The sequence below is a fragment of the Oxyura jamaicensis genome, unplaced genomic scaffold, assembly GCF_011077185.1.
Source record: "Oxyura jamaicensis isolate SHBP4307 breed ruddy duck unplaced genomic scaffold, BPBGC_Ojam_1.0 oxyUn_random_OJ71217, whole genome shotgun sequence".
NCBI lineage: Eukaryota > Metazoa > Chordata > Aves > Anseriformes > Anatidae > Oxyura > Oxyura jamaicensis.
The window spans coordinates 16,978-27,424 of NW_023310415.1; the positions used below are offsets into that span (position 1 = coordinate 16,978).

General features: G+C 45.3%; 2 long non-coding RNA genes across 2 annotated transcripts in view; one reads left to right on the forward strand and one right to left on the reverse strand.

The window, feature by feature from the left end:
- Positions 1–844, forward strand: part of LOC118159602 — an 11,397-nt gene extending 10,553 nt beyond the window's left edge. Inside the window, exon 3 of the long non-coding RNA XR_004747174.1 lies at positions 115–844. This is a non-coding gene — a long non-coding RNA (uncharacterized LOC118159602). The remainder of the gene's footprint in view (positions 1–114) is intronic.
- Positions 1–2,467, reverse strand: part of LOC118159603 — a 13,519-nt gene extending 11,052 nt beyond the window's left edge. Inside the window, exons 1-2 of the long non-coding RNA XR_004747175.1 lie at positions 2,455–2,467; positions 1,234–1,236 (exon numbers count right to left, since the gene is read on the reverse strand). This is a non-coding gene — a long non-coding RNA (uncharacterized LOC118159603). The remainder of the gene's footprint in view (positions 1–1,233; positions 1,237–2,454) is intronic.
- Positions 2,468–10,447: the final 7,980 nt, after the last annotated feature.

The window sequence follows — 10,447 nt, forward strand, 5'->3', positions numbered from 1 at the left end:
TTCTAAAGCCATCAGGCTACCAAGGGGCAGAACGTGTATTTCTGGAGTGACAAAGGGTGTTGTATAATTGCCTAAAGCAACTAGGAAAATAAAACTAATATTCGCATTTTAAAGAAAATGTACAGCATTGAAGAGGCTTTCAGGGTAAGGCATAGCTGCATTACCTGAGCGTTCCCTAGGCTTCCAACCTTAGATGCTATCGTACTGGGGGAACTTGGTGTGCTGGCTCTAAGGAACAGTATAGAGCATAGAGTGGAGTGGAGACACCACAGCTAGGCTCTGTGACCAGGTGGGGACTCGATTGTTCTTGTGCACAGCGAGACCAATAAGTGGCACTTTTTGCTACCCTGAGCCAATGACCTGTCATGTTTTGACAAATGCTGTACTCTAGTGTACTTTTGCTCATTATAATATCATTATAATATCAAAACACACCTCCATCCCAAAAGCTACCTGCCTCCAAGGTGCGACCACCCCTCACTGAGCACGAGCTCTGAATTTCTTGGAGCCTATTCCTTTAAATGGAGATGGGAAAACTTTTCACCAATCATAACTAAGATATGCTTGACTAGAGTCACTCAAGCTCCACATAAAAGATAGAAAATAATATACATTGGCCTAAGAGAGAGGGGATGTCAGGGAAGATACCATCATCAGGGAAGATATAATCATCAGGGGAGATACCATCCCGAGGGAATACACCATCCTGAGGACCTCCGGACCCCTGGGATCAGTCAAGAGGCTGAGCCCCTCTCTCCCCTCGCCCCCCCCCCCCCCCCCACATTGGGATGCCTTTGGGTGAGATTTGAACAGTTGGTTATACTGGGTGTCTCCGCAGAAACGTAGAAATCTCTAGAGTCTTTGTGCCTTTTTAATGCAGTAATTTCCAGGCTGTGCACCTGTGTATTTCATGAATGCTAGCTTGCTTTTGCAGACAGTAAATTATCACTGGCAATCCAAAGAACCTGTGTACCTGTTGCTGTAATAAATTGCACTTAATCGCATTGTTCCTAGCCATGATAGTTCTCATTGAACACGACTAGAGTAAGGGCATGATACGTTATTGGTGAATCCATGACCGTGGTCTGAATCCGACCGTGCTCTGTATCTGACCAGACCCATATTGGTTAATGTGTTATTGGTGAATCTGTGATTGTGATAGTTCAGTACTCTGAATCCGACCGGACCCATAACGGTTAATCGGCTACACCCCTTAACATGACACCCAGTGACCTTCTTGTTGTAAAACAGTTAATATTTGCCTCAGTAGCACTTTATTCAGCAATTCTCTCCCCTCAGGGAGCATCTATTTTTGTTTGGACTTCATGATTCCTAATTCCTTAAAATCCTCTTTCTCTTAAAACTTTTTACTTCTTTTTAGTTTTGGGTAGGGGTAGCTCAACAGTTCCTTGAATCCTCTCTGGATTTATTCTTCATTCCCCCTCCGACACTATATGCCCCAAATTCTTGACTTCTATTTTTACAAATTTTAATTTATTTTCCAATAATTTAAAGCCCTGTTTTCCCAGAAAGTTGAAGAGCTTGTTAGTGGCTTCCTTCACAACTGTTTTCTCCTGTCCCGACAGTAAATGATCATCCACATATTGTAACAGTAACACCTCCTCCAGAGGTTGGAATAACTCCAAAATTTGTTCCAGAATTTGCCCAAATTAATTTGGTGGCCCTGTAAACCCCTGAGGAAAAATTGTCCATCTGTATCGTTGCTTCCGCCCCATTTCAGGGTCTTTCCACTCAAAGGCAAATATATCTTTGCTCTCAGGGTCTGAGAGCACCCCATTAATAATACCATTATTCCAGCCTAACAATTTACTATTCGAACGCCCAGTTTCATTATCAAATCCTTTCCCAACAAGTTAGTCCCTGCCTCGGGTGCATACAATAATTGTCCACTGATCATTCTATCCCTAGTCTCAGCCTGGTGTCCCCCAAAAGTGGCACTGTTATCCCAGTCCTTTCTACCCCCATCCCAATTAGGGTTTCATTAGTTAATTTAAGCCCTGATACATTACAGGCCAGCAATGACCTAACTACCCCAGCGTATTGGGTTTATGTATCAAGGTTCAGATAGCGGGGGGGGTGTGCAGTGGTAGCCCCTGTGAGAAGAATCCAGTAGCTGCCCTATGGCAAATAAGGGCCAGTTTTGGCCAGCTCCAAAGGGGCCCTCTGCTGCCCAGAGCCAAGCCAATGCAGCTTGTGCGTCTGTGAGAGCACATCCAAGAAAAGGAAAAAAAAACCTGCTACACAACAGCAGCTGGGAGAGTGAGGAGTGAGAAACCTCCCTGCAGACACCAAGGTCAGTGCAGAAGGAGGGGGAGGAAGTGCTCCAGGTGTCCCTGAAGTCCCCTGCGGCCTGTGTAGAGGCCCCTGGCTGACTCTGAACCCCCCTCCCCCCCCCACCCCCCCCACCCCCTGGTGTACCACAGAAGAACAGACCTCCACAATGCAGCCTGAGGAGAGGAGCCCATCCAAGAGCAGGTGATCGGGGAGGGCGGGAGGGGACAGGGGTATCTCAACCCCTGAGGTACACTTCTTCATTTATCAGGGGCTCTCAGTGGGACTAGCTTTCTGAGAAGCCCTGACTCTCCTGTTCTGAATTTATAACAGCAATCTCTCCTCCTTCTTCCACTCCAGATATTCCTATTTGAAGTGGCTGGCTTGGCCACTTTTAAAACATCTTCTCAAAGTCTTTCCCTACTAGGATTTAGGCTGCAACACCAGTGGCTTTCCTTGCCTGCCATTCCTTCGTCTCTCTTCCTCTCCATCCTGGGTCCGACTTGTCCTGAAAGTCCCTCTATCTCCAACCCTCTGCCTCACTACCTGGTACGCTGTGAATACCATTTGTTTCGTTCTCTACTTTTCCTTCTCATCTCCCCTCCTGGCATACACCTTCACACTACCTACACTGGTCACTCCATCCTCCCACCTTCTGGAGCTTTTTCTGCATATCTGGCCAGGCTTTGATCACAAAATGAACTTTAAAGAGCCCTTGGGCTACCGGGTTCTCAGGATTCATCCTCGAGTACTTTCTCATTCTGGCCCCCAGTCTCTCATATTATTTCTGTGTTGTTCATTGTTATTAACCCAGTTAGATAAGCAGATATTTCTGCTCTATCAGAATTAGTTTTGGTCCAGTGGGGCGGGGGGTGGGGGTGTTAGTACTTTCCCATTTTGCATAGCTGCCTGCTGAATCATTCCCCTCCTAAACATTTTTCTCCAGTGAATAATATACTAAAGACTAACATTTCTCCCCTCCCCCCCCCCCCCCCCCTCCCCACCCCTGGAATACAAATTAGGCCTTAGAAATGGATTTAACTGTTCTGCTAGGCCCTCAATTAAAGACTTCATTTCCTTCTTAAAATTCCTAACCTCTCTGCTGGTAAGGGGGGGAGTTCACATAGCCTATTTGTCCTTGTCCCACTGGAACCTCCCTAAGAGGATACACAGTTAGTGTTAGTACTGTTAGTATCAGGGAAGGCGAAACTTCAATATCTCTTCTACATTGTTCTAATTCTTGCCTAGAGTGTATTCCTTCTCCAGGCCCTTCACCATCTTCGTCGCCCTCCTCTGGACACTCTCCAACAGTTTCATGTCCTTTTTATACTGTGGTGCCCAGAACTGCACACAGTGCTCAAGGTGAGGCCACACCAGCGCAGAGTAGAGCGGGATGAGCACTTCACTTGCCCTACTAGCGATGCCATGCTTGATGCACCCCAGGATACGGTTGGCCTTCCTGGCTGCCAGGGCACACTGCTGGCTCATATTCAACTTGCTGTCAACCACGACCCCCAGATCTCTCTCTGCAGGGCTGCACTCCAGCATCTCGTTGCCCAGTCTGTATGTATGGCCAGGGTTGCCTCGTCCCAGGTGCAGGACCCAGCACTTGCTTTTGTTAAACTTCATGTGGCTGATGATCGCCCAATTCTCCAACCTGTCCATATCTCTGCAAGGCCTTTCCACCCTCGTCTGAGTCTACAGCTCCTCCAAGTTTGGTGTTGTCGGCAAATTTGCTCAAAACACCTTTTAGTCCTACATCCAAATTGTTTATAAAGACATTGAAGAGGACTGGCCCTAAGATAGAGCCTTGAGGGACCCCACTAGAGACCTTCCGCCAGCCTGATGTGGCCCCATTTACCACAACCCTTTGAGCCCTGCCCGTCAGCCAATTGCTCACCCATCGTATGATGTTTTTGTTTAGCTGTATGCTGGACATTTTGTCCAGTAGGATCCTATGGGAAACCGTGTCGAAAGCCTTGCTGAAGTCCAAAAAGATCACATCAGCTGGTTTCCCTTGGTCGACTAGACGGGTGATCTTATCGTAAAAGGAAATCAAATTTGTTAAGCAGGACCTGCTCCTCACGAACCCATGTTAGCTGTGACCAGTGACTGCATTGTCCCCCAGGTGCACTTCAATAGACTCAAGAATCATCTTCTCCATAATTTTACCAGGCACTGACGTGAGACTGACAGGCCTGTAGTTGCCAGGGTCTTCTTTCTTACCGTTCTTGAAAATTGGCACAACATTTGCCAGCTTCCAGTCTACCAGGACCTCTCCAGATTCCCAAGATCATTGAAAAATAATTGAGAGAGGTCCCACAATGACGTCAGCCAGCTCTTTAAGCACCCTGGGATGAATCCCATCCGGACCCATGGACTTGTATGGATCCAGGTGGAGCAGCAAATCCCGCACACGTTCAGGGTCGGTTGGGAGTTTGTTATTCCCACCATCAAGGTCCTCCAGCACAGGGCACCCAGGGTCCCAAAGCCCATCATCAGCATTGAAGACAGAGGCGAAAAAGGCATTAAATGTCTCTGCTTTGCCTACGTCATTGTCTGTGAGTTGACCTTCCCCATCAAGCAGCGGACCTATGTTTTCTTTGGTTCTACTTTTTCTGTTCACATATCTGAAAAAAACTTTTTTATTGTCTCCCACAGACATGGCCAGCTTCAACTCTAGTTGGGCTTTGGCCACACGAATTTTCTCCCTACAAACAAAAACGGCATCCCTGTATTCCTTCCTCATCGCCCGACCCTCCTTCCAGCAGCCATACACTTTCTTTTTTTGCCTAAGCTCCAGCAGAAGATCCCTGGTCAGCCAGGCCAGCCTGCTGCCCCACCTGCCTGACTTCCGATATTTTGGAAATGCCTGATCCTGTGCTTTTAGGAGGCAGTGCTTAAAGACTGACCAGTACTGATGGACACCCATGCCTTCAAATGTAGTTTCCCAGGGGACCTTTCTGACTACTTCCCTGAGCAGCCTCAAGTCCCCATATCCAGGGCTGAAGTTTTGGTGGCAGCTTTCCTTCTGTCAACATAAATTCTAAATTCAGCCACTTCATGGTCACTATGACCGAGATGGCTGCCAATTGCCACGTCTCCTACAAGACCCTGAATGCCTGAACCTTCATCAAACCCGTATTTTGGCCAAAATACTGAAGTTCCTTTTATTGATGTTTTAGGCCAGACAATTACACAATATCTAACCTTTTTTTTTTTTTTAATTATTTTTTAATATTTTTCCTTAGTTTTTTGGTTGTTTTTCCAGTTCCTTATCATTCTTCCCAAAGGACTATCTTTAGAAACAGTCCCGGGGTCTCCACCCCCACGCTGCTGACTCTTGGAGCCCTTAATCCCCATCTCTTCCTGACATGATGCTGTGGACTTTACCACCCACAGGGTACCACATGCCTTCACCTAGGATCAGGACAGAGGTGGGGTGTACTGCCGAGCATTTGGACTAAAAGTGTGTCTCATTCACACTCCACACAAGAGTCTCCCCAAACCCACTCCGAGGCAATATACAGTAAAGTTTGCTTTACCTCAGTCCATGCATGGAATTCCCATTCCGGGTTTGTTGTGGTTTTATCCCAGCTGGCAGCTAAACATCACACAGCCGTTCGCTCACCCTCCCCCTTCCCTCTCTGGGATGGGGGAGGGAAATGGGAAAGTGAAGCCTGTGGGTTGAGATAAAGACAGTTTATTAAGATAGAAAATAATAATAATAATAGTGCTACTAATAATAATGTGTATGAAACAAGTGATGCACAATGCAATTGCTCACCACCTGCTGACCGATGCCCAGCCCAACCCCGAGCAACTGGTCCCCCCACCCTGGCCAGCCACCCCTATATATTGTTCAGCATGACGTCAGATGGTATAGAATACCCCTTTGGCCAGTTTGGGTCAGCTGTCCTGGGTCTGTCCCCTCCCAGCTCCTGTTGCACCCCTAGCCTGTCTGCTGGCCAGACAGAGCAAGAAGCTGAAAAGTCCTTGGCTTAGTGTAAGCACTGCTCTGCAACAATTAAAACATCAGTGTGTTATCAGCACTCTTCTCATCCTAATCCAAAACATAGCACCCTACCAGCTACTAGGAGGAAATTAACTCCATCCTAGCTGAAACCAGGACAATGTTATCCGGAGTTATCCCTGTGGCTGTGCTGTGTCTGGGCTGTGTCTGTGGTATGTCAGTGCTGTCCTACGTTCTCCCCAGTGCTTCACAGAGCCTGTCTTCAGATTATCAGTCTCAGTCCTTTGTTGGCCATACCGAGACAACCCACCACCCCAAGGGGACCACTGAAATCAACGGGGTGCACCTTCTGATCTTTGATGGCAATAACTCTCTGGTAGGTGACAAGATCCTGGACGAGCCCCCAAATTGTGAGAAAAATCTCATTTTTTTTTTTTTTCAGACAGTATCTTCTGTGAAGCTATTTCATTTGCAATTGCAATGGGGGGCTTCCTGCAAGCCGTAAAAATTTATCATAACCTTATACTCCCTATTACCCAACACCAGATTTCTCCCGTTTTCTCATTGGCTGAGTACTACAGGTTTACAACCTACTTGATGCACTTCTATACCATCTATGTACAATTTTATTTGACCAACTGTTAATTTCTCCTTTTCCTTTTTTTTCCTTCTTCTCTCATGACTAGATGGCCCATAATTTTTATTTTTACTGATTTTGTACTGCTCATCCTGTTTTTCTTAGCTATCTTCCTTATTTTGGGACAGTGGGACTTTCCCCTTGTCTGCTTAACATACTCGCCACTGCTATGCCGCACAATCACTTCTGAATATGCAAGGTTAGTGGAATTTTCCACTGCAAAAACACTTTCTATTGCAAAAACACAACTTTGTTTCTCACAGAGGGTATCACAGTTCTCCCATCCTTTATTTGGTCTAAACCTGTAGGTAATGTTTTTCCATTTATAACTTCAATTAATTTCTTATCAAACTTAGAATATTCTATTTCATTCTCTAGTGCTTTTGTTAATTTCTGGTTTTCTGTTCCTGGTACTAGTGCCAAAATTTGACTCTCAGATGCCCATTCTGCCGCCTCTTTGGCTTCTGCATCAGCCAATTTATTTCCTCTTTCAGTATCAGTATCCCCTTTCTGATGTCCTCTACAGTGCATAATGGCAACTTCAGAAGACAAACATACTGCTTGGAGTAATTTCAGTATCTCCTGTGCATGCTTAACTGATTTCCCTTAGGATGATAGGAGTCCTTTCTTCTTCCAAATTGCCCTGTGTGCATGCACCACACCAAAGGCATATTTTGAGTCTATCCAAATGTTAATTCTTTTCCCTTTTGCCAGCTCAAGTGCTCTTGTCAAGGCGATGATTTCTGTCTATTGGGCTGATGTTCCAGGGAAAGAGACTTTGCCTCAATTACCTTATTATGTGTTGTTACCACATATCCTGCAAGGCGAACTCCCTGGTGAACGAAGCTGCTGTCGTCTATATACCAATCCTCCGCATCTTCTAGGGGTGTATCCTTTAAGTCTGGTCGTCTGGAGTATACCATTTCCATGGTCTCGATGCAATCATGAATGGGTGATTTGGAGACTCTGTTACTGAGGAAAGAGGCTGGGTTCATAATATTAGTGACTACAATCTTTACATCATCAGACTGTGTTAGGATGGCCTGGTATTTCATAAATCTCAAAGGGGAAAGATAATGGTTTCCCTTTTGTTCTAGTACTGCTGACACAGTGTGTGATACTAGTAACAGTCATGCTCTGGCCCAAAGTGAACTTTTGGGCTTCTTGGACATTTAGGATAACTGCGGCCGCCGCCTGCAAACATCCTGGCCACCCTTTGCTTACTTCATCCAGATGTTTGGAGAAATATGCTACTGCTCTTTTGTAGGGACCTAAACGTTGGGTGAGCACCCCTAGTGCCATTCCTCGGTTTTCATGTGAGAACAACCAAAAGGGTTTAGACACATCAGGCAACCCCAGTGCTGGTGCACACATCAGTTCCTTTTTTAGGTCCTCAAAGGCCTTACTGGGTCTCAGGGTCCCAAATCAGTTGGACAGAACTTTCTTTTATCAACTCATATAATGGTTTAGCTAGGTTACTGTAGTTATGAATTGAAAGACGACACCAACCTGTCATTCCAAGGAATGCTCTGAATTCTTTTACTGTTGTGGGTAATGGAGTTCGGCAAATTGCCTCCTTCTGCTCAGGTCCAAGTTCTCACTGTCCACCAGAAAATTCATAGCCTTGATAGATGACTCATTACTGTATCAGCTGGGCTTTCTGTTGAGAAACTTGATATCCGATTAATCCAAGAAAATTTAGTAAACTCATAGTCCATTCTACACATTCCTTTTCTTCTTCGGTAGCTATTAACAGGTCTACGTATTGTAACAGTGTCCCCTTTCCTGAAAGGGTTTCCCAAGCTTCAAGATCACAGGCTAGTTGGTTCCCGAATATGGTAGGGCTATTCTTGAACCCCTGTTGTAACACACTCCAAGTAAGCTGAGTTTTCCGTCCTCTGTTAGGATTTTCCCATTCAAAGGCAAAGAGTTTCTGGCTTTCTGTCACCATGGGCAGGCAGGAAAAGGCATCCTTTAAATCTAGTACCGTGAACCAAACTTGATTGTTTTCTATTTTTTTCAAAAGGTTCTAAGGGTTGGCTACTACAGGGTATAAATCTTTTGTGATCCTATTGATGGCCCTTAAATCCTGGACAATACAATATGTTCCATCTGCCTTTCTAATTGGGAGGATAGGAGTATTATATTCTGACTCACATTCTACTAACAGTCCATATTTAAGAAAGTTATTGATTATTCGTTCCATTCCCCTTCTGTCTTCCACCTTTAGTGGGTATTGCTTTTGGCATACCCTGGGAGCATTTTCCTTTAAATCAGTTCTTACAGGTACTGCATTCTTTGCTCTCCCAAGTATTCCTGTAGCCCAAACTCCCAGATACACTTGGTTCATAATTACATCCATTCAGGGAGTCCTGTCAGGGGATTCCTTTGAACTCGCCAGGGACACACTTAAGAGTTTCATATGTTCATCATCCTTGACTTGTATTTCCATTTCCCCTTGCTCAAAAGAAATTTTTGCATCCAATTTTTCCAGCAAGTCCCTTCCTAACAAGGGCCTTGGCGAATGGGGTAAGTGTAAAAATTGATGTATTCATGTACATCATTGATGTATTGATGTATGTCCCCCCCCTTCTTTCTTTTCTAGTGCAGCCACTGTTTGCTATCTAGCCGCTGTGGCTATCACCTTAGATAATTTGTTTTCCTTCGCTTCTTCCCTATTCCTAAATACTTTCCACTCTGCATTAAATAACCTTTATGGGTCTCCCAAGTCTTGTCCCTCCAATTTCTGTAATTTCGTTCTGATAACAGGGGCCGATTGCCCTATAAAGAGGCTAGCCAATTGCCTCAATCTGAAGCCAAGTCCAGATTGGTATATTATCTCATTGCAATTCGAAGTTGGTCAAAAAATTCTGTAGGGGTTTATTTCAGACCTTGTTGGATACTATACAGGGTTGAATAGTTTATAGCTTTTGGAACTGCATTCTCAATTCCCAATTTAATCAGATTTTGGTATTTACATAACCGTTCATAATCCCTGGTGTGATTAGGGTCTCAGTGGAGGTCGGTCATGGGAATGCAGTCGTCTACAGTTCCCTGAGCGGTCCCATTGGCAATCTGAACTTGCAAATGAACTCAGGCTGTTTTAAGAATTAACTGCTTTTCTGATTCCATCATCTTCCCCAACATTAGATCAATGTCTCCCCAGTCTGGATCCTGATTTTTAACTATTAAGTCAAATCGCCTTGCTACTTTATCTGGATCTTCTAGGTAGTAGTTAGCTATGTCCTTCTAAGCTTCTAAATCTACTGTGGAAAAAGGGACCTTTATACAAACCAGCCCTTCGGGTCCTACTACTTGTTGAAGAGGGGCTATCTCTTGGGGTTTCCCTCCCTGGGGTGCAGTCTCTTTGGTTTTGCTACGAGACCTGGTCATAATTGGTGAGCCTCCAGCTGCTCCTTCTTCCCCATCTTCCCTCTTGGAAGGGGGTGCTGAGGGAAGAGGAAAATTAGGTGGAGGTGAGGGATAGGGATATTGTATTGGGTCTGGCTGGGATGTTAACTTTCCCTGCAGCAGCCCATACAGTG